A 27,633-nucleotide genomic window follows, 5' to 3' on the forward strand; every position below is an offset into this window, starting at 1 on the left:
TGAGCGGGGGGATTTGGCGGAGCCCCCAATTATTATAAAAATCGCAATTATGCGCAAACCACCGACATGTTGTCAGCCATGGGGATTCGATCCTGGACCGCGAGCGTCACAGTCCAATACGATACCGATTGAGCTATCAAATCTTGTTACAAACATGTTTCGAAAGTTAATATATAGCTAATAATCATTGAAAAGGAACTAATTTCGAATATATTTACTCAAAATACAATTCTGAATTCAAGAAATACGTTTATATGATATATTTTCACCAAACAAAGCTAAATTAAGGAATTTCATATTTACTATACCACGCCATGTATGATAGAACATCCGGTCTAGATCATGTAATTGCTAGATTTTTTCATCCTCTCTATGACTGGTCAAAGGGAGTTTACTCGATAAATAAATAATCACACATACATAGACAATCTCGCATTATATTTCTGCACTGAACAAGGAAAATGCAACTGATTTTTAATTCCAAACACTATCGTGGACCTATTTCTGTAATCGAGTCAGTACATTGTATATTGGATCTAAAATTAACCAGCCACACAATACAGACTAGACGCTGGATTCTGCACTTAGTAGGCTGGAATATACATGTCGGTTTTCTGTAGTTTAGATGTAATGTCTATGTGTTGCGCTGTTCTAATAGGGCAGAAAAATACACGAACTCTATATTTTTGTATGTTAGAAATCATAAATCCTTTCTGTAATGCATACTGTTCAACTTGCTCCACCAGGCATCACAGACCTTGGATGTTGTATATGATTATGACCATAAATTACCTCCCTTTCGTGAGTCAAAAAATAAGTAGTATAATAATGACAATTTCTGATCCCCCCAAAAATAAATATAATTCGAGGTGGTGATGATAGTTAACAGTACTGAAAGGTGATTTTCTACTTATATTTTTTTGAGAAAGCGGTTTTATATATATTTTCTGCTACTTTTTGTACTGAACGTGGATTAATATTAAAGTATTTCGCAGCAGAACATATCGAACGAAATATAATTACTTCGCCAGTTTCTGTGTTTGTGGAATTTACCGCCCTCTTTGCGATTGTTTTACATCTTCCAGTATTACCACGTGCAGAGTTCACGCTTTGTGTGACAACACGAAGGTTGGATAAGGAGTTGTTCTGAGGATCCCCGTTAACATGATCAATAACAAGATCATCTTTGATCACTCCGAAGACACACTCATACGTGAATCGATGACACAGATATCTTTTCTTCCCAGCTGTAAATCTAAGATAGCCACTATTAGAAACAACGCCAACCGGTCTCTTCAACCTGCAGTGTCTGATCATGCCATTACGATCTGATTCATAGTTTGTTATTGTGGGATGTGGGACAGATATATTTTGCTCCATATATGCAATAATATTACTTGTTTAAATCATTGTTTGTCTGAAATCTTGATATATAATCCTCCACGGATTTTATAGCGTTTTCACTATTATTATTTTTTTTGTCATAATATCTTTTAAGTTCTCTGAACCGTTTTCTACCGCACTTTCCACATAATCCTGTTTTTCCTCGCACTCCAATACCACATCGCAGACACGGTATTGGTCCTAGACTTCTCGTCGTATACTTTGTAAGTGCATCCAACAAAATTCACCTCTACAGGATTTGTTGCATCGATTTACTGAGCCGATCATCAACCATTTGCATTGAGACATTGTATATATATATATATATATATATATATATATATATATATATATATATATATATATATATATATATATATATATATATATATATATATATATATATATATAATTTTCTTTATTTAAATATTTGTTTTAATTATATGAATGAGTTTGAGAGATTATCCCAAACTAGGCCTGTTAAATATAAATTCAACCTCGACAGACTATCTTCTGATTTACCAGTACGAGATTTGGTTGATCCGAAGAAAAAAAAGTTTGATCTCGAAAATTCACGACGCCAAGAAAGAATTTTACACGGATGGTGCATCTCATACGTGGTCAACGTTCAAGATTATTCGCAACACCGTCAAGGACGCCACAATGAATGGCAAGCGAGCGGCAACTATCATTAACTACATCGCTGAGTATGAGGGCAATCAAAAATATTTCTTCAGAGTAAAATTTATTGTATTAACAGAAACAGGTAGTTGGGTTATCCGTGACAAATATGATCCTGTCCTTGGTAATAATAAAATCGCCATATTAAGTAAAAATTCCAGACCGGGTCTATTGACGGGTATTGACAAACCGTATTATGAGCGAGCGTATCATGTAACAGCGGTTATTTATGGAATCTATGAGATAAATAAAAAACCCAACGTTGATAAACTGACACCCATGAAATTTTCAAGGTTAAATTGTGTAGCCAAACGAGTAATAGAACACTTTACAAACGCGATGCGTGGAAATGGATTAACTGATTTAAGACGTAAAAAAATAAACTCGTGGGCTGATTCAGTTAAGGATACCGGTGCTACAATAAAAGATGTTGCTGAGTTAGGAAAAATATTAAAATTTCCAATAACCGTAGCGACAATAATGGGAGAATACTGTACGAATCGAAATATAAATCGAAAGGAGCTTCAATAAATATTATTGATCATAACGCGCACACATGGACCAGCGCAGTAACAATATTTCCACGTGATCGAACTATTAGATTTTACCCCCCAGATATGTTTGATTTTATCAACGAAATAAGTAAAAACGATCCTGTATCGGTATGGTTATTTAAAAGTAATGAGGAAGGTGAATTTGATCAGTTTGTTAGACCAAACGGTGAAATATATCGAACAGAATCTCTCCATGACGAGATGAAAAATCTCGCGGAGAAGTTTTCCAAGTACAAACACGCGGAAATTACTGACAAATTACTAACTAATTGCTTTCCGTTCCATCTGTTGCGGCTCATTTCGCTAGAGAAAGAAATTCATGGAAACCAACACGATTTGATTTACTCGAGGACGTACGCGCAAGTTGCGTCGAATACGGACATGGCGGATTGTGGAATACCAAGTATAATTACAACGATGTTATTTCGGTTGATATGGTTGCATGTTATCCAGGAAGTTTTCTAGGATACGGAGATTGTTCTGTATACTTTAAAAGATTCGGTCACCCTACAAACGAGATGACGCGAGTGGCAATTAATGGACCATTACCTGATTTTGATCTGACTGGATTCGCTTGTGTTGAAACATTCGAGCTTAAGGAAAATCTTCACAAGATTTGTTATGTTTGGTTTGGCAGACATTTTTGTGAAAAACGTTGGGCGCCTATAGTATTATTACGATATTTGCTAGATTGTGCGGTACTGACATCATTGGTGGTTAGTGAGACAATTATATCATATCATGCACAGACCGAAGTTTGGTTGCCCATGTCAGATTCTATCAGTGCTGATGAAGTTATTAGCGAGTTTAAGGAAAAATGTCCTGATGTTTCTGAAGATGATATTATCAAAGAAGCTCCTAAAATTCTCGAGATTAAACTCAAAACCGCAAAAGATCTCGGTAGAAAAGTTATAGGTAAATTTACTCAAGGTGGAGCATATGATCATAAAAGACATCACACACGATTAATTTTAGATGATGCCGAGTACGATTTTATAATCGCTGATACAACAGCGAGAAATATATTTGTAAATCGAGAAAGTGTTTTTTTATCCGACGGAACAAAATTGGGTACGATCGTTAGTTATATAAATCATATCTCCCCACAGTATACTAATCTAAGATCTTCCATGTTGGCTTATGTTTCTATAAATTTATTATCGATGATTAATAGATTCCTGAGACCGCAGTCAGAGTCTCAACAGATTCGTTTTATATTTCGAGTAAATATTTAGAGTCTGTTATGAAATTTACAAGTAATGATGAACGATGGAAATAGGAAAAAGGAAATATTACACAATTATACAGAATCAGCAGATGTTCCAATGAGACATTTTTATCGTAAGTGTAATAAAATATCAGAAATGTCGAAAGCGCCATCGTTGAGTGATCCAATAACTAGATATAAGACAGTATATCTCAATGAACCTGGTGGATGCGGCAAGACGACTCGAGCGATTAATGTTTTTAGAAATTCAGATATGATCGTGCTGACACCTACACACAGACTTGCACGCGAGATGAAACAACGGCAAGTACAATCGTGTACGTATCATAGTTTCTTTCGGTGGCGCGGGGATACATGGACTCCTGAGCGAATGGGAGAAAAATATATACCTAAAATAATTATTTGGGACGAGATATGTACGGTGTCAATGGATACATTAAAAATGTTTCTTGATTGGTTGTTGACGAAAAATACCGCCATAATAATGTGTGGCGATCATGGTCAACCGCCGCCTTTTGTTGGACCATCTCCACATGATTGGTTAAAAAATTTCGTTGATTATTACGAAGAAATAGATGATGATCATAGAGCTCTCGATGCAAATTTAAAGGAATTTAAAAAATTAATCAGATTACAATCAAACAAAATTCAGTGTGAAATAATACGCGGAGTAATCTCAGAGACCTCAATGAGTGATTTTTTGAATTTATGGAGATCCAACGATTTGATCGTAGCAAGCAGAAAAATAATCAGAGACGATTTACAACAGCAGTTATTTCAGCTGCATAAAGAAAAATATTCAGAATTACCCGTACCGTTATGTTATAGACCATCAGATACACGAAAACAGAATATTAATGCTGATATTCCAGGACAGACTGAGAATCAAAATCTCGTATTAAATGATATTGTCGCTGTTGATATCAGTGTGGTCGAAGATGCATTACACGCTGACAAATCTCCATGGGTGTTGGGATACGCTATGACGATCCACTCGTCTCAGGGATTAACTATTTCTGACACACGAGTCTGGATTGTAGACGATCACATCGAGTGGTCAAATTTAGTTTATTTAGCGGTATCGAGGGTCAGAAAAATATCTCAATTACGGAGAATTATAATTCCTGAAATCGTTAATAAATTCAACGTCATTAATGATGATACAATAAGAAAAAAATTAATCGGATACAAACAATCTGATAAAAAAAATAAACGCGACTTTGATCTTGATGTTGAATTTATTATTGAGTTAAAACAGCAGCAGAATAATCATTGCAGAAGTTGCAATTGTATAATGCTGTGAAGGTATTCGAGTAATGATTCAAGACAATTTACATAGACAGAAAAGATAATGGTCGCGGTCATACACGAGAAAATATCATGTTGACCTGTCTTGAGTGTAATCGACGTAGAGGCGCCAGCGCCTTGGGTGCTGGCACCCTTGGCGCTAGTGCTAGTTAAGTGATCGCGGCGGTAATTGTGTATCCGTGGGGATTATTTGTAGTTGCTCACGTCCAAATCCACGTTGAGGAGCAGCCGAATCTAGTCTGTAGATTGCAGGTCTACCTGGCGATCTTGTCACGGTGGATATTTTGTGTGTGGTAACACTCCAAATAGGATCAGTCGCTCTCGCGCTACCACCTTCAAGTTCACCCGGTTCATATAAATATCTAACTGTAACATCACCCAATATTTTTTGTTTTTCAATATCCTTTCGTTGTATTGGTATTTTTTTTTGTGACTGCGCTAATGGGTTTCATGTTGGTTGTTCGTGTGATCTCGCTATTTAATGCAGCTATCACGCTTGGTAATCTTGCAACCCATTCGCGAGATCTCATATCCTGAATAAATTCCTTCGCGTATTGATATCCAAATAACCGCCCAGCAAGTGTTCGATTAAATCGCTCAACAATTGCCTGATCACGGTGAATTGCAGTATGACCTCGTCGTATGTTGGTATTATGTCGTTTCATCAACGATGATACTGGACCAAGAAATTCCTTACCAGGATCAACCTGTAGCAGATTTGGCCATCGCAGACCACGTTGTGGTCCACCACCTCGTTGATAAATTCATTCAAACGCATCGGCTACTTCAGATGATGTTTTCGTTGATAGCGGCTCTGCCTCTTTATATCTACTTGCAACATCAACTACAGTTAACGCGTACTTGTAACGTTTTTCCACGCACAGTATCATGTGGTAAAAATAAAATATCAGCTTGATGAACTTAATTAGGAACACTGACATCGAAATACGCGTACTGAATTCGTTTCGGTGGTGGTAGATAAATTTGCCATATTGCTTGTTTGGATAACCACGCGCTAGCAGTAGAATGTTTAACCGCTGCTGCATCAGCGAGTTTACCAATGGCTGCTTTGCCTTTCCAATATCCTCTTGGTGAATAATAAATTAATTCCATTACATATTACCAGACCCAAACGCTAATTTACTTTTCATCGCGGATCTTACTAACCAGTTAGCTAATGATTCTCTGATATTTTTATTTTTTATGGAATTTAACGCTTGAATTAATTTCACATCTGCAATATGCCTATCCTGTAGATTTTTACTTTTATAAGCTACATCATGAATATGACAAGCTCGATCAATAGCGTTTACTGGTTCCTCGCCTGGTTTTGGTTGATCCTGATTATCGAGCCTGATATCAAGTCTGGTACCAGGACCGCAATAATTATATCCTGGTAGATGTTTTTCTCCTGGGTATTTAGCCCATGGAGTACCTGGAAACTTTGACATCAAATTAGCAATATCACCACCGCGCTTATTAGGTAAAAACATTTTCCACCGTACGCTATTTTTTTATTTTTTGTTATAACTGTAGCTAAATCAGTAGTTGGAGTTTTAACTGTACAGCGTAAACAATATAAATTCATGTTATAATATATATGGATATAATTGATTTCTCAGCAACTCGGCAGCGAGAACCTGTTAAGCATCATCCTGCGCTACCGAATTCCATCAGAATGATTATCATAGGACCATCTGGATCGGGTAAGACGCAGTTATTACTTAATCTGATAATGAGATAGTTGAAATGGGATAAATTATATTTAGTAGCACCATCCGTTGATGATCAATGATGTTATGAAGTATTACAAGATTTTAACGAAAATGCAAGATTTCTGGACGAAGATAATGATGTCATAGAGTTTATAACAGATATTGATGAAGCACCGTCCGCTGATGTTTTAGACGGATTTTGATGATGTGATGCTAGATAAACAATCAAATCCAGCCAGAATATTTTCTCGCGGCAGACATAAAAATACAGATGTTATCTATGTTACTCAACGATATACACGAATACCAAAAGCAATCAGGGACAATTGTAATATTTTAGTTGTGTTTAATGGCGTAGACACACACACGCTGCGAAATATTCATCAAACTTGGTGCAGCGGTGACATGGATATAATTAAATTCAGAAATTTCTTTTCACGAGCGCAAGCTACTCCGCATGGATTTATAACAATAAATTTACATGATCCTAGAACAAGATATCGTGTGGGTCTTGATAAAATATTTGGATAAATTAATAAATTTAATTAAACAGATATCATTAATATAATGAACAACTGTGCGTGGTTAATTCAAGGAACAACAGATAAATGCAACAAAAGGTGTCGTGGAGAATATTGTAAAAAGCATAATTATATTTTAAAGTAAAATCCTCATGCTGGTCCACGAAGTTGTGTTGGATGTAACAATGGGGGTTAGAGGATTGTATCAGATTTGCAAAAATTGCGGTGGAGATCGATACAGAAGTTTAATGAACTATTACAGAAAAAGAAAGAACATAAATCCAAAAATAGAAAAACCACCATCAGAACTTGAATATTACTTGAAGAACAAAACAAAAGATTCCCATGATTCAGATGAAGATTCCCAAGACTAATAGCAGCAGAGAGGGTCCTGTCTACAATTCTGTTTGGGACAAACAATAATCGTAGACGTGGTATTGACCTCTATGAAGGGTCACTATTTTTTTTTGGTCTAACCCTTAAGTGGTCTGTTCACCCTCTCTGCTGCTGAGGTACTTGTGTCACTGTATGATTTTTTTTCCTTCAGATTATTGTGGGGTTTTTTCAACATCAAGCTCGCGTTAAGCACCTGTGCTTCCATCATTTTATCAAAAATTTGGTATCTTTAAATCTCATAATGTTCCTGATCAAACCTACAGGTATGATAAATATATAGGCAATATCATACAATTTGTTACGTTTCATCGACATCCTGGTAATGTGAATATATGTACCAGTTATTATTGTACCCGTGTGTTGGAAATATTGGAAGTAATGTTAAGAGGCATTAAAAATGGATAAAACAAAGGTAATTATAAACATATTTTGAGTCGCTCATTTATTGTCGCCAGAAGGTAAAAGGATCTACGTTCATTTATAGGACTTACCATTGGGCGAACAAGCATAATGTGCATAAGTGACCCATAAGGTAGTTTGTATATACGACGCCAAAGGGTTATAAATGTGTAATAAATGTGTCACGCAGTGGTATCATATACAGCACAGGGGCTCATATCGTTGCTTAAGGTTTACCTGTCAGACATGTACTATATAATAACTACAAGGGAGGACACTTCTCTCCTTTCTCACGCGACCGATTTAAGAATAAACGCTGTTATTTCAAGCTACGTTTTGCGTAGCGTAATAAATTTGGTACCGATGTTTAGCTCAGGCATTCGACCTTGTATGCGTATCCAAAGTTCGGCTTACTATCATACCTTTAAGGAATGCTAGACCATTTTTCCACGCTACTGCTCGACATGGTCGTGATCGCGCCCGCTTAATATGCAAGTGAAATCCCGCTGAATGGAATACTGTCCTCTCATTGGTTAAAAGAAAATGACATCCTGCACTTATTTATAACTTATTTTCAGTTGGTCAATGAGAAGGTAATATTTATTTTTAAATTGTTTTTCTGGGCTTTCTGAATCGTGGTGTCCGGGCAGCACACTCCCACCTTCAAATCACGCTCGCCCTGGCTGCAATAACGTTCTAAAATATCAGTAAGACATGTCAAATAATTGACATCAAGTTTGTTACTTTTTCCTGATCCCTTATTTCCGACTGAATAAGGAATAAGTAACCAGTTATAGGTTCAACGAGGAATAAGTAACCAGTTACTTATCCCTGATTCAAAAATGTTCTCATCCAGTTGGCTACTTATTCCTTATTCCCGATTTAATAAATATAGATTAACACTTATTGCCGATGAAGAAAAAAAATTATACATCAACTTTGAACACTTTTTAGGACAGTTGTAGACATTATTCTAAGGCACTTCGAGAAATACGAGTGTTCTTTCCCGTACCAGCTATATAAAGCTGTATACAGAGAGATTGCCGATTCTGTGAAAATGTTCAATGACGTGAACCCTTCCTTAAAGTATTTGCATCGTAACCCTAGTTGATAGTTCCTAGTTACGGATCTTTTCGAATAATGGGAAAAGTTTACACAAAATCTGCCTTGCCAATTTTGGAAAACTATGATGATACAAGAGCTATAAAAAAAAAATTAAAAAAAAAAAAACAAAAACAAAATCACAAGGAGATTACCTCTAAAGTTCATATATGGAACAACCTCTTCTTATAAAACTTTGACAAGGACCGATGGACCGATCCCTCAAAATTTACCTCTTGTGATAGTTCGACCCATAAAAGAAGTCTTAGCGATATTAGTCGAGAGAAATCAAAGAAATAAGAGTGCCGTTATCGGTATTGGCGATATATAGTATGTGGATTATGTGCCCATTCTATAAAAAAAAACTGCGCCAATTGAATACTACTTAGAGAGTATTTTGATTTCACCTCTTCTTTGACAGTGATACATTATAGATCCGTTCAAACAGTAGCAGGAGTTTACAGAATATTCGCTGATCTGATTGCGATAAATAGGGGATAAATATATGGAAGAAAAAAACAAAGCCTGTAAGTGGATTACCTTTTAAAGCTATATATGCAATCACAAATCCAGCTATTTAAAAGATCTTGATTTTGAACTTTCTTTGATATTTTAAAAATCGTGTAATGTTTGACCCAAAAAAGAAGCATCGACGCAGTTCTTCGATAGCAAAAGAATCGCAGAAGCACTATGGTCCTTATGTATACCTACCTTAAGTGTACAAGTACAGTGTAATATCCAGATTTTGCTGTGCGTGAGCCCATTCATAGTTATTTCAAGCCTTCTTTGACACGTGTTCTTACAGTAGCAATAGTTTCGAAAATAAAATCCTCTGACAGATTTTGAGAAATAACGGGCTAAATATGAGGGATGGGGTATTACACAGTCCGTAAGGAGAAAAACTCTTACATATGTGTAGATATACAGTTGGTGAAACTGCTTTACAGAGACATCAACAGCCGAATGCCCATCTTTCTACGGATGTTTCGCCCCTTTCATCGGAACACACTCCTGATGGTGGGGAGTCATTTGTTAATGGGGACTTGGTGTTGCGAAGATATTTCTCAAACAGAATAATTTGTACAAATTCTAGGAACAGACGTCATATTTAATGTACATAATTCACGAGACTTTATTACAGCATGATAAAAAAGATGAACTCTAATTTCTTGGCTTAAAAAAACAAGCCGGATATTTTTACGTCCACGTGTTTTGTAATTTGATTTAGGAATACTTTTTTTGTGTTACGTGTTTTATATTCTGTCTCTTGGTACTTGATGTTAAGTATTTATACTCGGCTTCGAAAAGCTTAATAATGAGTCATAAAACTTTGGATCAACAACACACGATACTGGTGTGAAATTACCGTTTTGTGAGAAGTGGTCATAATGTGGTCTGAAGAGAATTGTTTGTACTACATAATGTTTAAGAAGGTATCCGTTGACAACGACTGTTGTCTTGAAGTCCTTGGAAATTGGGGAAACAGCTGATTTTTATTCTGAATCACGAAGATGTTCTATCCGCTCAAGTGGAAACAGAGAAATGACAGCTTTGAATCTATAAAAAAATAAAAAATTCTCTTCAATGAAACTCTACGTAGAGGAAAGTCATTTTAAAGCCATTTGCTCAATTGCTAGTTAGGGACATGTTCCAGCAGTGGCCAAAGTTAATTTGTTTTAAAAATTGTTGAGCGTTACAGCCTTTGATTAGATTGTAGTCAACATTTCTGAAGCGTGAACCACTACTTAGAAAATTTCGATTTTGTTACGACCCTATTGACATAAATAATGTAACAGAAAGAAGTAAAACAAAAGAGTTTTATAGAACATAACAAACAATTAAATTATCAAAGTTATAAAATCAAACTTTAGGAGGAACTTTCAGCATCATGAACTGAATCCAAAATAATCCTAAAAATGTTATATTCAAGTCCAAAAGAATCAGATGTTTCAGTTAATTCAAGATCAGCGAATGTACTAGTCCGCCAACAGTTCTGATGTGTCAAAATGGCGTTGTCTAGAACTCCTTTGAATAATTCTCAATAGTCCCAGAATAATAATTTAGTCAAATGAGCACATTGTAATTCCGGTGAATAGCCAAGCAAATGTCTCCTCAGATAATATCTACATACATCATAAAATACGTCTGCAGACTTCATGTTACAAGAAGAACTAAGAATAAGAAATTTCCAGGCCTAACAATCTTTTACAAGGGTAAGAGTCAAAGGTGGAAACACATTTTGCTAGTACTGTTATGTGACAATTTGCATATATCCCACATCGAAGAACCCAGCTGACCAAACCCATACAATGGGTAAGAACTTAACTCTTCTAAAAACTTGTCAACTTGTCCAATAGAAAAACAACACCAAACGTGTTCACTACTAATATTATTATCAGTAAATTGACCATTGCTATTTATAGGTCTTCGCAATGTACACTCTTAATGTCTTAAAATAGAACCTATACCCGTATATAAAATATTAACTTTAGCTAATCTCTACAATTTACAGTCACTAATAAAAACTGCAAAAAGTATAGATGCACATAACAATTTCAACCCTTGTTTCACAATTCTTAGTTAGGGATCAGTTTCAGCGGTTGCCAAAGTTCATGAAAAATTCCTCCAGCCGATTTCGAGAAACTGCAGGTTAAATAATGGGATGGGGGTTAGGGGTTAAACTCATACTGAAAGAGGATTAAAATTGAGGTGAATACATGTGCAATATACCCAGTCGCTAAAGAGTTTTGAAATAAACCATTCTTTGAGACTTTTTTCTCTTAAGATATTTTCGACATACAAAAGATCTGTTCACGAATTTCGTATTGAGGAATCAGAGAAATAAAAAGCAGTATATGGGTACAAGCTATGAATGTATCAGAGTGAATTTTGAAGAAAAAGTACTTTTTAAGGGAAGGAGGGGTATATGTGGGTGCATATATGTCGTTATAAGACAATCCCCTTAAGGGCCTTGTTTTTTTTCTTTCTTCCATATATTTTAGCCCATATTTATCCCAATCGGATGAGGTAATATTCTAAAAATTGTACTACTTTTGGAGTGGGTCCCTAACTATAAATTGTCAAAGAAGGGTTGAAATCAATATGCCCTCTAGGTAAGCGTTTATTTGGCACAAGGTTTTTTTAATTGTAGAATCGGTTCACTTTTCACCTCTTTACATAGCCATTTCAATAACAACACTCTTATTTCTTTGATTCCTCTCGACTAATATCTGTAAGACTTCTTTTGTGGGTCGAAATATCGCAAGAGATAAATTTCGAAGGATCGGTCCGTCGCTCCATGTCAAAGGTCTGTAAGAAGGGGTTGTTCCATATGTGAACTTAAAAGGTAATCTCATTGTGAGTTTTTTAAATATTTTTTTTAAAATAGCTCTTGTATTATCAACCTAGTTTTCCAAATAGGCAAGGCAAATTTTGTTTAAACTTTTCCCACTATTCCAGATGATCCGTAACTATGAACTATCAAAGAGGGGTTCAGATGAAAATACTTTAAGGAAGGGTTCACGTCATTGAAAATTTTCATAGAATCAGTGATCTCTCTGTATGCAGCTTCATATATCTGGCACGGAAAAGAACACCTATATTTCTTCAATTGCGTTAGAATAATATCTATGAATGTCCTGAAAAGTGTTCAACTTTGATGTAGGATTTTTCATTGGAAGTAAGTAAATGGTAACCTATTACTTACTGAATTGGGAAAAAGTAGCCAACTGGATCTGAATAAAGAATAAATAGACAGCTGGATGTGACAGTTTTTTAATCGGGAATAAGTAACTGGCTAGTAGTTACGTCTTCCTTATTAAGTAATAAGTTACCAGCTTGATGTCTGTCAGGCTCAAATACTTCAGGCTGCCTTATAATTTCTATATCACAAATGTGCGAGGACGATTAGTCGGTCGAAATTGTGTTGTCAATTTGATCTCGGATGGTTGATACTTTGTCACGAAAGAAATCTGCAAACAGATTTGGAATTTCGACCGGAGATAAAGATCGGTCATACAACTAACAGGCTTAAGGCAGTTGTTCCCAATTTTTGTGTTGTTTATTATGATATACGTGTTCGTTAACCGTCTTTGGGAATGCTATTGTGTTCATCATGCATTAGCTGTTATGTTACAATGTGTTTCTCCATCTACTTCTTCAGGAAACGAAACACATTTCAGTTTTCCCTCTTTTCACTCTTTTCTTCACAGCGATTTAAAAAATAATTTGAACAATTTAATTTAAATTCCTCTTCGATCGTCACTATTCAAGTCTGAACAACCACAGCTCATCGCATTGTTACTAGCCCAGTCAGTTGGTGGAAATCGGTGGATATGCTGTCATTACTAAGAACTCCATCCTCTACCGTCGTAACCACACTAAACCCATTCAATTTAGACTACACATTATTTTAAATGGTCCAAGCCATACTCACTATGGAAGTAATGCCAGTCATTTTTATGCTTGTACAACTCTCCTCCTAGTCGAAAGAATAACCTGACCGAATTTCTCTTCTTGGAACAAATTTCTAACCTCCCTGAACATGGACGTCAGATAAGTGGCAATCTGTATTTCAAGCAGCAAAATAAACCAAGTTCAGTATTAAAATTACTGAAACTTCCAGGTTCAAAGAGCTCTTCCATCTTCCTAATAAGCTAATGTCATGGAACAAATGTAGACACTTATTTATGTGATCAACGTTTATTTGTTGTTGCGCCCATTAAAAATAAAATGAATGATCTACAAGAGCATCCCATAATTATAATATATCCGTGAGACCGGATTTCAAAAACCTGTATACATGGTAATCTTAAAACGAGGAAATCATATATTGATTTATGGCGTGATAAACTTTGCAAAATCTGATTAGATATGTTCAAATGGAATATAAATTAATTATACTCGCTAGTTTCAAATTATATATGTAATACATATTCAATTTATATTCAGTGATTTCGACTTTATTAAAAATATTCTTATTTATAAAATAAATGTTACTGATGTTCAATCAAGTTTACTTTTTTTGACTGATATTCAATATTTATTGTTCACGCTCAATTAATATATTCATGTGAACTATTTCCGATATCAATTGACACGCCACATTGACTATTTGTGGACAAGTTACTATTTGAAGCCTTAAATCAAATGGAAATACCGTAGTCTTGGGTCTTGGGTAAACAAATAATACATTCGTTAACTTCAGTATATTGACTGACCGCCAGTCTATCACGTGGAGATGTCGAATCGACCGAGCACTCGAGATTTTGTATGAAAGGCTTACCATATCGATTTCTGGAATCGAAACCGAAAGTAAAACCAGCCAAGTTCTGTTTGGTTGCTAGCTATAAGCGCTATTTATATACGCTGCATTTGCACGTAAACCTGCAGATCACTTGGGATAATGGAATCCTACCAGTCATTAAATATTTATTCATGGTATTGTTTCTGAGGGAATGTATTGTACAACCAATCAAAGCCATTGTTTTAGCGAGTACATTTGCATATCTGAATATATGAATATTTAATGACTAGTAGGATTTCTCCATATACGCACCATTTGCACCGACGAATAAACACACGGGTAAGTAACAAATTGTTGAATTTTCAAACATATCTTTTTTTCGCTCGAAAAGTTGACAAGTTTATATACATTAAAACTATAAGAAATAATAGGCTATGTTTGCTGAGTGTGCATCTGTATTTTTTGTTTTTAAGTATTATCTGAAATTACAAAATGTAATTGGTCCAACAGCAGACAAGATATTAAGTACAAAAACAAATTATTAATTACGTCGGTATAGTGGGTAGAGCAGGGAAGAGCTGAGACAAGTATTCTGATCAGTATTTTGAACATACATAACAAAATAGGGTTTGTTTGTGGGTTTAACGACGTTTGTCACATCATGGTACCTATGCATGGTGGAAAGTATGTTTTGTGTAGGAAGAAATCGGAAGAACCCTGTGAAGACTCACGCACTCGCGGAAAGCTTTTGGCAAGCTTTCTCACATACCCATGATGGCCCAGCCGAGACTCTTACACACGTGGAAAGAGGTGAGCTGTCAGTAGTATGTAAGGGCGAACGCCTTAGACCACTCGGCTGTCGGGGAGACATCATACAAAGATGGGATTAAACAGCAATAAACATAATTATCCTGAATTCGCGTGGCCACATTATCGTTTAAATATCAGTTCTTCAAACTTGTTTAATCTAATATGTGCCTTAATATTTGACCAACTAAACGAATTCGAATATATCAACATTATCGAGATTATATATATATATATATATATATATATATATATATATATATATATATATATATATATATATATAGACACATGTGTGTGATGATGATTTTGCAGGAAAATAGTAATTTTGAAAAAGAGAAATGTATTACCTATATATCATGAGCCAATGCTTCTCATTTGCTTTCATTTTCTACTTTGCCATTATCCAGTTTCAGTAATGACCCAAGAATCGTAAAATTACTATATATATTTGCGGCATATGTACTCAAACTGATTTTAATTTTTTTAATAGTTTGAATGTCCAACTTAAGCAGGAATTAAAAACACCATAATGCCTAGTTTGTTTATTTGTCTTTCAGTCAATTAGCATAAGTGAATGACTGAGAAAACTATAAATTGTTATGTCATAAATACACAAAATGTAACTGATATAGGAAAACCATTAAAAAATCCATTAACCAGCAGCAGCATAATGTAACATAATACAAAATAATACTACTGAAATTTTACTAAATTTTCCAGCAACCCAAAATATATCCACTTTAATTTTGTTTTATAAAATGGTCATACTAAACTTCCTGACCTCTGCACACAGCGTATATGCACACACAACGTATATGCACACAGCATATGTGCACACAGTGTATATGCACACACAGCATATATGCACACAGCGTATATAATAGGGTACATCTTTTTTTTAAAAATTCTACTGAATTCATCATGTACTTGTTCAAATACAGAATTATACCTAAAGCTTCAAAGCTCACATTCATAAAACATCAACCATCAGCCATAAGCGAAATCTTGCCAAAAAGGTTTCTATCGTAAATCCAAGAGTGGATTAAAAACCATATTCCTTATGCTTTTATGTAAGACAAACAATGCTAGCTTAGCGTGTTCAGTGATTCTCTTTTTGCCGAATAAACTGAACAATTGTATTTACAATGTAAAACTAAATAGCAAAACAAATTATGGTGCGTTTCCAAATACACAAGAGAAGCAGTTGGATTCAAACTATGCAAGGTACTGCTAAGTTTCAGGTGGTGGTGGTGGGTGATATCAATGTTGACTTTTAATCTCCGCTCTGTGCAGTAATACGGAACTTATTCTAAGTTTTCAAAAATCTTTCTCGTTGGCAAGGGTAACGTCATTATAAAGGATAACAAGTATTTTACACTTTAAAGTATTTATTATTCTTTACGCTTATAATACTGTTAGTTTTGTAGACAGTCAAAATAATCTTTCTACAAACTGATGCATATCATGATATTTTATAATTTCATACTCTATACGCTTCATTCCCACGGTCACATGAAAGAAGGAAGTAATCAGACAAAGAAGACTGAATTCAGTTGCATCTAGGTTGTAAACCTGCATAGTTTGTCAATTATGCATATGATAGAATTCATGAGAGACCCCGTAGATCTTATCAATACTGAATACATGAGAACCTGAATCGATAGACTTTTCGTTCAGTATGTATTGCACTCTAACAAATATATCGCATTTATATTTTGGTCAATAGTACGTGTTTAACTTATCAGTACAACTTACTTGTTCCACTGAAAAAATAATTGAATGGGTAATTCAATGCATTTTGTAAGAATAGTTATACGGATACATTTACTGATCCATTGTGGTGAGCTCTTGCATGAGAGCAAATTATTTTCACATCCAAAGGCAAATACATTAGAGGTCGGAACAAAATACTGATCATTATCTGTGAAGGAATATACGCTCACTGAATGCAAACATTTTGAAACCATTTCTGAGTTGAATATCATAAACTATGCCATCATCAGCTTTTCTGCAAAAGTGCAATACATATCAACCATTTGAAGGTGACAAAAGTATATATTCACAAGTTAGTCAACCTTTCATATGTACACACATTGTTATCTGGGTAAATCTGTTTAATCAATTGTGCCTCACGAAAATCTTGGCAGTTTACTGTACTGTCGATTTTTTCTTTCTTTCTCTTGCAATTTGATACGTATGCTATTGTAAGTGTGAACGTGGAAACTTTATCGATTACAATTTTCGAAGTTATACAGGTCAGTCAATGGCTTCCACTAAAATGACTGTCAGCCGTAAGCCTAGCGTGCACATTCGATGAGTTGTTGAGTTTTGAATCGATTCTATTAAATAATATTCTTTCAGTTAACGTAATATCTTTAAATTTTTAGTTTCAGTAGGAAAATGAAATCATCTTTCTCGGTGTTTATACTCCTTTTATGTGTGTGAATTTTTTCCATCCATAAGCACCAATTAATTAATACTGTCTGTGAGATTCCCTGTAACTCTAGGATTATTAGGTACAGTGGCGTCGCTAGGGTTGGTGTCACCCAGTGCGGTAAACTCATGGTGTCACCCCTCCAGACTTCCACCATGGATTTCTTCTTCTTAAAATAAGTCCACAGTATAAAACTGACAAGAACAAAAACAAATTAATTGAAGGTCAGAAGGTAAAAGTATTTAAGAACTGTAACAATGTTAAGTTATAGTTATTTTATATGTGTGCTCTTTAAAATTTGCAATTTTTCATTTTGGTGTCATCCCTCTGAGATGGTGTCACCCGGTGCGGTCCGCGCCCCCGACACCCCCCTAGCGACGCCACTGGTTAGGTAGTCAAATTAATGTACCCAGGGCCGGCGCTACCATATAGGCAAACAAGGCAGCTGCCTAGGGCGCTGATTTCAGGGGGTGCATTTCTCCAAATCAACAACAGTTTTGGAAAATAAATAAATAAATTTCAATTTTATTGAGGGTCATTTTTTATCCTGGTTTATTTCATACAGGGACAAATAATCGGGTAGATTCAGTCTGACCGAAACACCAGGCTGACCGGAACAAGCAAAATGAGTGAGTGAAAATCGCGTGTATACGAAACTTTCAGGACGTAATTACGTTCGCGTGTTTTTATAGGCCACGAATTTTTCCGTGGAATCACGCGTATATGAAACCTTCAGTTTGCCGCGGTGGGGGGGGGGGGGGGAGGGGGTCCCATAATCTAACCTTGCCTAGGGCGCCAGATAGTCTGGCGCCGGTCCTGATATGTACCATTTTATAACGATTATTACGAGGATGATACTAATGTCATCATTATTAATTTCTTGTCTCTTTCTCTTTTGAATGCTTGAAATTGTTAACAAGCATAGATCTTCTGTCCTCGTTTGTGAAGGTGTTTGATTACAATTACAATGGATAACAATATTTAGCTTAGCAAACTGCATAATATATTTGACAATTTGATGAAAGGAGGCCCCGTGTGGCCAAGTGGTCTAAAGCACTCACCGCTACGAATCATTGCCATATCACCTCTGTCTGTGTTGGTTCGAGTCTAGGGTTCTGCCAATGTGGGTATGTGAGAAAGCTTGCCAGTAGCTTTTCGTGGGTCGGTGGTTCTTTCGGGGTTTTTCCCAGGTTCTTCCTCCAGCATTTATACTGGCTGCCATGTATAGCCTATCTGGTGCTGATAAATGGCGTTAAACCCCACAGCAAACAAACAAAACAGGTGATGATAACAGAACCTGAAGCAACCCTTTCAGTTTCAGTCGACTGAACTATTTTTGCCATAAGACTGTACCGTCTCATTAAAGTCCAAGTCTTGCAGAGAAATTGCTTGTGTGGCGATGGTTACAGGGTAGCTGAGCACCTAAATGCAGCTTGTTCATCAACAAACTCTTGATCCCGTTCATAGTTATAAAAAAGAATTAAAAAAATTCTACAGTTTGAGAAATGGATGACATAGTATATATTTCGTCAGTACATGATAGGCGGCCAGTTTGGTGGAGGAAGAACCATACAGTCACAGGAAGCAACTGGCAAGAACAGATATAAATCTTTCCAATTCAAATTGTAAACTAAGACAGTGATATGTTTCAAATAATAATTACAAACTAACAACACGTCCCTTTCGATTAAAAGTAAAATGAATCAATATGGTTTATTTATATAAGGGAGTGATGTAACATTACTCCAAGCACTGGCCTATATATATATATATATATATATATATATATATATATATATATATATATATATACGAGAATATTTATTTAAGTCCCAATGGTTGACGAATATAGGGACATTGATTACTACACATATGGACACCCTAGCGCTAAACAAGCAATTCAATAACTCACTCAATACTGGGCTTCTGCTGGGCATTGAACCTGGGACCTCTTTATGCGAGATAAGACAACTATCGCCTGCCTGCACTATCCAGTGCCCATTCTGTGATAAGTTTTTGAACCCACTCCCTAGTCAGGCGAGACCTGCGATGTGCAAAACAGCACCACTACGTTGCTTGACGTGATGGATGGTGTGCACGAATTATCAGTGACTTTATTGTAACTTCATTGACAACATGCCCGGCACTAGGTTTGTACCCACGAAGATTCACAATCGACATGTGAACGCAACGATGTTACCACTAGACCACTGCGAGTTTGATGGATATCGGTTAATTATAACTATCCGTGTACTTGAAAATGTTCTGCTGAAATAAAATATATATATGCAGCGTTATTCACACATAAAAAATAGTAATATTGGAGCCACACCCATTTCACTATGTATATTTGTATTCATTCGGCTAAGTGCGAGCTACAGTGTATGCTGTCAACGTGTAACTTAAGCTGTGGACTACAGATAATTTATAACTAAGTGAATTTCTGAATCAAAGTTTACATTTTTATTACTTATTTATAACTAGTATGTAATTTTGTGTCATTCACACAGAAAAATAAAATAATGTTAGTTGTTGACATATATAGATATTATAAATATCCACGTGACCACACCTGTTCCACCGTACAGGTATAATTTGTATTTAGTCGGCCAAACGGTGTTTTGTAATGTGAGCCACGTTTTATGTTTACCTGTTACTAATCACATGACAGGTTATTCTAAGTTGCGCCTAGAAGACCCTTTTCCAATAATTATTGTTGGTTAAGGAAAATACGTTATATTTATAAACTCACTGACTTATGAAGTGTAATTAAAATTATTGTAGTAGAATAATAATGGGTGATTCTCATACAGCTAAATTAGCTTGACAATGACTAGCTGCAGTTAAAAAGTATATTTCAGTCTGTAAATCTGTCAAACAGCAGCTGCAACAGCATCAGCAAGCTCGGTGGAATTTACAGACGGTACAGAACAGTTATTTAAACCAGTCACACAAGGCACTAAAGGTCTTCTTCCATTGCTGGAACAAACCGCTAAAGCAACTGGAAAAATAGCAGAAAGAACAGCAAAAAAAAATAATTCCGAGAGCTTCCAGCTGAAACAGCTGCTGTTCAACTGTTAATCCACAATAATAGGAAGAAATACAGCAAACAATAGAGGGTATCGATCAAGCCAGTGCTGACATCGATGATGTAAGGGACTTTGTTGCACCAGAACCAGAAGCTGTTAAAAAAAACACCTGTCCAATTTACCGAAAAAGGCCGTAAAATACTTCGACAAAACCATATAGCGGTTGCTGCAACAGGGTATTCAGATCATCCTGACCTGTTAGATCCAAAGACCGCTGATATTCCAGAATCAAAATGGGTTCCTTTTGTTTTTAGAAAATCCCATGGTATAAGTGAAATCACTAAACAGTATAAGAATTTGGCAAGTTTGATAAACAAGTCAAACAAGCTAGAAAAGTGCCATTACCTGGTGATATGTTATTGTCCGAAAAATCACCATTCAGACCATCTAATATTGAGGAAGAAGAGGCAACCGCAAGTGGCCTTGCCACTTGTGATTGACGTCATTATAAACAAACCTCACCGGTGATTCAGAACAAACTTTGTCCCTTTTATATCCTCGCTGATCAATGAAGCAGCTTCTATTTGTCAGCGTTTATTTACCGGTAATGTCATGAACATCAGCGTCTATCGGGCCCTAATCGATGAAATTACCTACGATCACTACACTGATTGACCAATTAAATTGGCGATAACAAAATAACATGATTATACACAATGCCCAATGTTGACCCGAAAACGTCAGGGTAAATAAATTCACGATTACCGTTTCATAAAGCGATCTATGGAGTTGGACTCGGCGATGCTATTCAAGGTTTATTAAAAGGATAGCCCCAAAAGCCATCCAAATTGCAAAACAATTAGGCACGAAAGCCGTCGAAGTTGTTCGTGACAAGGGTATTGGTGATGTTGCTGGTAAAGCATTTCCAGTGATCAAAGACAGGCTCACATGATTAGTACAACGAAAACCACAGCCGGTAAAACTACCCGGCACCGAAGTGATGCCAGCAAGTGTCAGTAAAATAATCAAGGTGCAGCTGAGCGGTTGAAAGAAATAGCTGGCGAGCCATCTCTGACAAAACAAGCCACAGGTGAGATGGAAAAAATATAACCGCAAACCTAATAGTGGAAAGTGGTCTGGCATGTCGTCGTCAGTGATATTGATTGGTGCTAGAACATCGTTTTAGACAACAACGAATACAATCAAATGTTCAAGCATGTATCTGATTCCGCATCTGACACGGATGCAACAGTACTCAAGAATGAGTCTGTGCGTGATTATCAATATTATTCTTATGAGGCACGAGAACCAAACCAACGCTGATGAATCGAACTACATGTTCAAGAAAAATCCAGATATTTTTCTACCCGTTGAGGCATTAATTGAAGTTCAGGGTAGACTTTTGAGAGATAACAATAATCCATACATTGTAGATGACAAATGCAGATTCATTAATAATGGTATTATGACATTATTTGAAAGTGCTGTGTATATGATTGATAGTTGCCAAATCGAAGCATGTCACAATGATGTCGATCTTCCTACGATGATACTTGGTCTGGCAAGGTATTCCAGTGATTATTCAAAATCTGATGGTCCATCAGTGACGTTCTCAAAGGATATTACTGACCACCCTAACCATACACAGTATAACATAAGACGAGCAAGAAACTTCGCCGACGCTGCTGACGCCGACGAAGCCCCGGTAGTCCATAGTGCTAATCCAGAATTTAACCTCATATTTTCATTATGACGATCTCAAATTGTTACTCAGGGTAGATTCAGCTGTGTGATACTGATGTCACATATCTTCGGATTCTGCAGACATGTTAGAAAAGTTATTTTTGATGCCAAACATACAGTTGAGTTAGTTCGAAAGTCCACCGATATCGATGCATTCTGGCGAGATAATGATTCAGCTGCTGGTAAAGTAATACTAACAAAACTTGCATTATGGATGCCAATATTAACTTGATCAGTAACAGAAGAAACACAATTGTTATTGTTCATGGATAGTGGTGGTAAGTCAACGTTGTTGTGGCAGACAATGACCACAGACTCAGTTACAAGTACATCATATTCATTTCCATGGCAGAAAGCATCTTAACAGAAAATTCAGCACATCACTACATATATTCATTGCGTTTCAATGTAACACAAGATTAGATCATAAAGAAACCAACTGGTGTTTGACAGATTAGCAGTTTCTACGATTTCATTCAGAATAAAGGGACATCAGGAACCGTCTGAAGACATGATTCTGAGTTTCGCACAAAACAACGTAGCACAGGCATATCATAGTCTGATGAAATTCATGGAGAGTGATCAGAATGTCGACTCTGGTTTGCAGATATCTCAGAGTGATTTCTCAACGCTGTATCCAATCTTTTAATTTCGTTGGAATCTGGATTTGTTCAGACAATCTGTCGTTGATATACATGTGTGAACTCCTGTTAATGATATACCGGCTAGTCCTGGCGGTTTCCAATCACTGTTATACTATCAGACAATAGAATGTTGCTTGAATGTGTTGGTGGACAAATGAGGGTCATTGCTGCACCTGTTTGAAAACATGTAAATGTTTTCCAAACATGTAACTCGATCATTCATGATATTATGATGTCATAGCATCATGTCAACATTACTCTGACACCAGGTCAGATTAGAAAGCTGCAAGCGGGATCAAAGAAGAATTCTAGGACAAAACTATCTCTGAAATCAATGGCTTTGCAAGGCCCAAATAAATTATTTTTGATTGAACATCAGCTTAAAACACTACAATGACACCAATAAATCAAATCCTGGTGTGCGACTTGATCTGTCTGTGAATGTGATCAGCGATACAGCAAAGACAAGCCATACACTTCCGCTTCAAGTGATGATATCAGCGCTGATTTCCGCTGAAGCTCCAGCTGTTGCAAAGGCAGCTGCACTTGTTGCCGTTGGAACAGCTGTTGGTATGGCACTGAAAAAACAGCAACAACAGTACCTGGTCTAAAAGACCCCCCCCTCCCCAAAAAAGGGAAGGGGTCAAACATTACCAAAAAGTGGTACGGTCAAAGTCTGAGACAGTCCAAATTTGATTTCATTGATGCTTCTCGGTGATTGAATATAAAAATCTTCAGATGTGTTTTAATGCGTGATCAGTTACCGAAAAAAACCAAACGATGTTGAAACTGATATCATTAATCTCGATGGCCGTTCTGGTCCAGGTACTCACTGGTTTTCATACGTGGTTTGATCCACAAAGTGTTGTTTATTTCGATTCATATGGATTGGCGCCACCCAGAGAATTTTTACAATATAACAATGGTAAGGATGCTCCGGTGTGGTATTCAACATTACCAACACAGACATTAACAAATCCACCTATATGTGGCCCTGAAGTACCTGCTACACTTACTGCCGTGTCAGGGTCATTAGCGCCGCCTCATAAAGTCGTGCATGAATATAGCATCAGACGGATCGTTTTAAACAGGTTAATAATTTATACTGGTAGATGTTTACAGAAGATCTGCTAAGAGGAAGACCCAGGGTGACATTGATTTGTCAGCGTATGCAACAAGAGATGAACTTGCTAATCTTTTTGCGTTTCACCAGGTTTGATCCAGATGAATTCTGGCTGTTTCTCAGGATCAGCATGGGCGGCTGAAGACGAGCAATATCAAGTGGGTTGATATTATCCTGTGAGTCTCAGGTGCAACCAATGACACCATCGTGGTATTTACTGATGGTGGAAAAATCCAAGACTCAAGCGTATCAATCGGAGGGACCATAGGAGAGATGTTTAAACGTGTTGCTAAAGACGGCGATACAATGACTGGTGAACTCATCATGCGCAGTAATATAATCTCTAACTTGAGAGGACTAGAATCGGTTGATGTCGCTGAAACGAAGAAATACATGGATGATAAAGATGCCGAGACCAATACTACCTTAACGACAATGAGTGGTAGATTAACTGTGATGCCACCTGAGTATGATGTTCTGATTGGCTTGTTTATGAGCTTTTACAGAAATATAAATAGAATCGCTAATGAATTCTTTGGAGCTCCAACGGTAATCAACGTTAAACAGGCTGACATCGGCAAAAAAGTGAAAAAGATTGGCACTGGTGTAATTTATATGACTCCATTCATCAGTGCGTTATACACGGTGGGGTCTGGATCAGTAACATGGTCACAGGAAAACAATTCAATTAAACATACCGCTGAGGTCACCAGGGTTTACAGGCTGTCTGTGTTTAGCACTGAACAATTTAGGATATTTACGTGATATCCATGGTGTCATTCCACCGACAGATTTTCCAGAATCGTGTCAGTTCTGTTAAATCAAAATACAGAGGAAATATTCATATTGGATCCAGAAGAAAAATAAAATTAACCGCAGTAGTTATACTGCATCTGGGAAAGCTTTTCTTCGAAGGTCCCACCAGGTCATTTGATTGTATCAGTGCCTGTTAATCCTCTTTATTTATGATATCATTATCCGTCGTTGTCACTAATAAGTTTTCGTCTAACCGACCAAGACGGTAATTTATTATACATGTCTGGGGAAGAATTAGCTGTTAGTTTGGATGTGCGTGATAGACCCTAGATTTCTCAGCGTATATGTGTCAACATCATTAAAAATAACCAAAAACTTACTGTTATCTATGATCACTTTGGGGATTTGAGTGTACCACTGTGTAAGTAACATCTGTGTTTTTATGCCTGCCTCGTGAAAATATTTTGGCTAGGATTGTTTGTTTGTCAAGGATGACATCATCATAAACCACAAAATTATTGATATCCATGTTAAGATCCTTGATGGACGGCGCATCATCTATGTCACTGATAAATTCAATAACATTGTTGTTTTCCAAACCGGCTGCCGATTCACTGAATTCTTTAGGAACATTATAACATGGCTGGTCATCCACAGATGGCGCTACTAAATAAAGTTTGTCCCATTTGAGCCACCTCATTACTAGGTTGAGCAAGAGCTATGTTTTACCAGACCCAGATAGACCAATTATAACGACTCAAATATAATTTGAAAACGTTGGATGATACTTGACCGGTGCCTGCTCGCCTGAAAAGTCAGTCATGGTCATATTGTACAAATATAGTATTATTTATAGTTATGAGTTCATACTGTGTTCGAAGCAAGACAGTCACGTATATGACTGGGTTAAGTGCAACCACATTGAAAAGTAACGCATGAGCGATCACAGGAAAGTGTGTAAGATGAGGCATACAAAATATAAGTTTGTGGCATCGGGATCCATTGTGGTGATATTGCTATGACACTTGGAAAATTACAAGGAACACCATGGGCTAAATACCCAGGAGAAAATCATCTTCCGGGATATAATTATTGTGGTCCTGGAACCTGACTTGATATTAGACTTCACGAAAAAAAATCAACCAAAACAAGGTAAATTTCCGGTAAATGCGATTGATCATGATTGGTTGTCATGACAGGCCATATGGCAAATTTATCTGCCACGTCCCAAAATGATTCAGCATTGATTGTTTGATGTTAGCATGCCCAATGAAGTTCATCAGGCAGATATATCGTTTTTATTGCCTATACAGTGTGCAGTTTAATATTTTTGATATTATAACAGTTGAACATATCACTTTAATTAATTTTGATTGGTCCACATGAAATAATTGTGCAATAATCTCTTTACTGGTTGGTTGCGATTATGGGAAACTTTTTAAACCCTGCCTTCTGGAATGTTTTGTTGTCAGTGAACATTTTGGCCTCTATTTTTTAATTTGATTCACGAAAGGTATTGAGGGAAAATGGTCATGTCTGTTTGAATATGGCCAATTTACCACTGAAGGGGCTTGTTATGCCATGTTTAATATACCATAACATGAAAAATGGTTAAAACCGCAAGACAAGAACAACAACAACAATTAAAACTAAGGGTATTGCTCAGTTCATAGCGAATGTGTAAGCTGGAGTTGGCAGAGGCGGTAAACCTAAAGCATGGAATCCACCCTATACACAAGCATGGTTTAAATGTAAACTTACAGAAGTAAATACACTGATCTCTGTTCACAGAAGAACATGGACATAAACTGGTCTCCAAACTGACAGAAATGTATTCAACCACTTCATATTTTTGCGGTAAATATGCGATGCAATTCCGACTCAGAATGAAATTTGTTTACATATTCTGTAGTTGGCTGTTCCACGTCAAATACTTCAAATATCAGGTCACAAGTCACAAATTCATTACAGTAAATGTGGGAATATCTTCATCCAGAAAACCGTCTGTCAAATGAATATTGCAACAATGTAATGTTTAGATGTGAAAGTGACAGGTTAGGTTACGTAAACATGGACCGTCCACTGCATTCTAATCCGTACTGCATTAAACAATTTGACATCTTGAGCACTGGACACTCTGTGTTGAAAAATGATTTAGTCTGTGTAAAATGTTCTGTTTATGTGGAAGGACGCTTGTTCTTTGACTTATGGATTGTAAGAAAAGTATAATCTACTTTTAAATGCTAATACTACTTTGCTTGGGACTATTTTACGCACAACAAATGAAATATGCAACGTCTGTCAGAATGAATGAAATTATTCGTTCTTCTTTCTATCTAAATAATTTCCACTGAAATCAAAGCTATGTGATAAAAAAATCTAAAATGGGTAATGACTTAATATTAAATTATGAAACTCGTTGAAAAATTATTCAATTCACTTCATAAATTCAATATTATATCATTACCCATTTGTGATCCTGTCTACCACATGACATCATTGGAACATCACGTAAACGGTGCACTTACAAATACACGTTTACTATCGTCAATGTTGCAAGCAG

General features: G+C 36.4%; 1 protein-coding gene and 1 long non-coding RNA gene across 2 annotated transcripts in view; one reads left to right on the plus strand and one right to left on the minus strand.

Annotated features, from left to right (window-relative positions):
• The window catches only part of LOC149786368 (uncharacterized), a 33,166-nt gene extending 24,566 nt beyond the window's left edge, over positions 1-8,600 (minus strand). The window contains exon 1 of the long non-coding RNA XR_016424911.1: positions 8,547-8,600. This is a non-coding gene — a long non-coding RNA (uncharacterized LOC149786368). The remainder of the gene's footprint in view (positions 1-8,546) is intronic.
• A 6,230-nt stretch (positions 8,601-14,830) lies between these two features.
• Positions 14,831-27,633, plus strand: part of LOC149786369 (sacsin-like) — an 87,682-nt gene continuing 74,879 nt past the window's right edge. Inside the window, exon 1 of the mRNA XM_089975930.1 lies at positions 14,831-14,870. The gene's annotated coding sequence lies outside the window, so the exon portion shown is untranslated. The remainder of the gene's footprint in view (positions 14,871-27,633) is intronic.

The sequence above is a fragment of the Sinohyriopsis cumingii genome, chromosome 12 (assembly GCF_028554795.1).
Source record: "Sinohyriopsis cumingii isolate HCF-2022 chromosome 12, ASM2855479v2, whole genome shotgun sequence".
NCBI lineage: Eukaryota > Metazoa > Mollusca > Bivalvia > Unionida > Unionidae > Sinohyriopsis > Sinohyriopsis cumingii.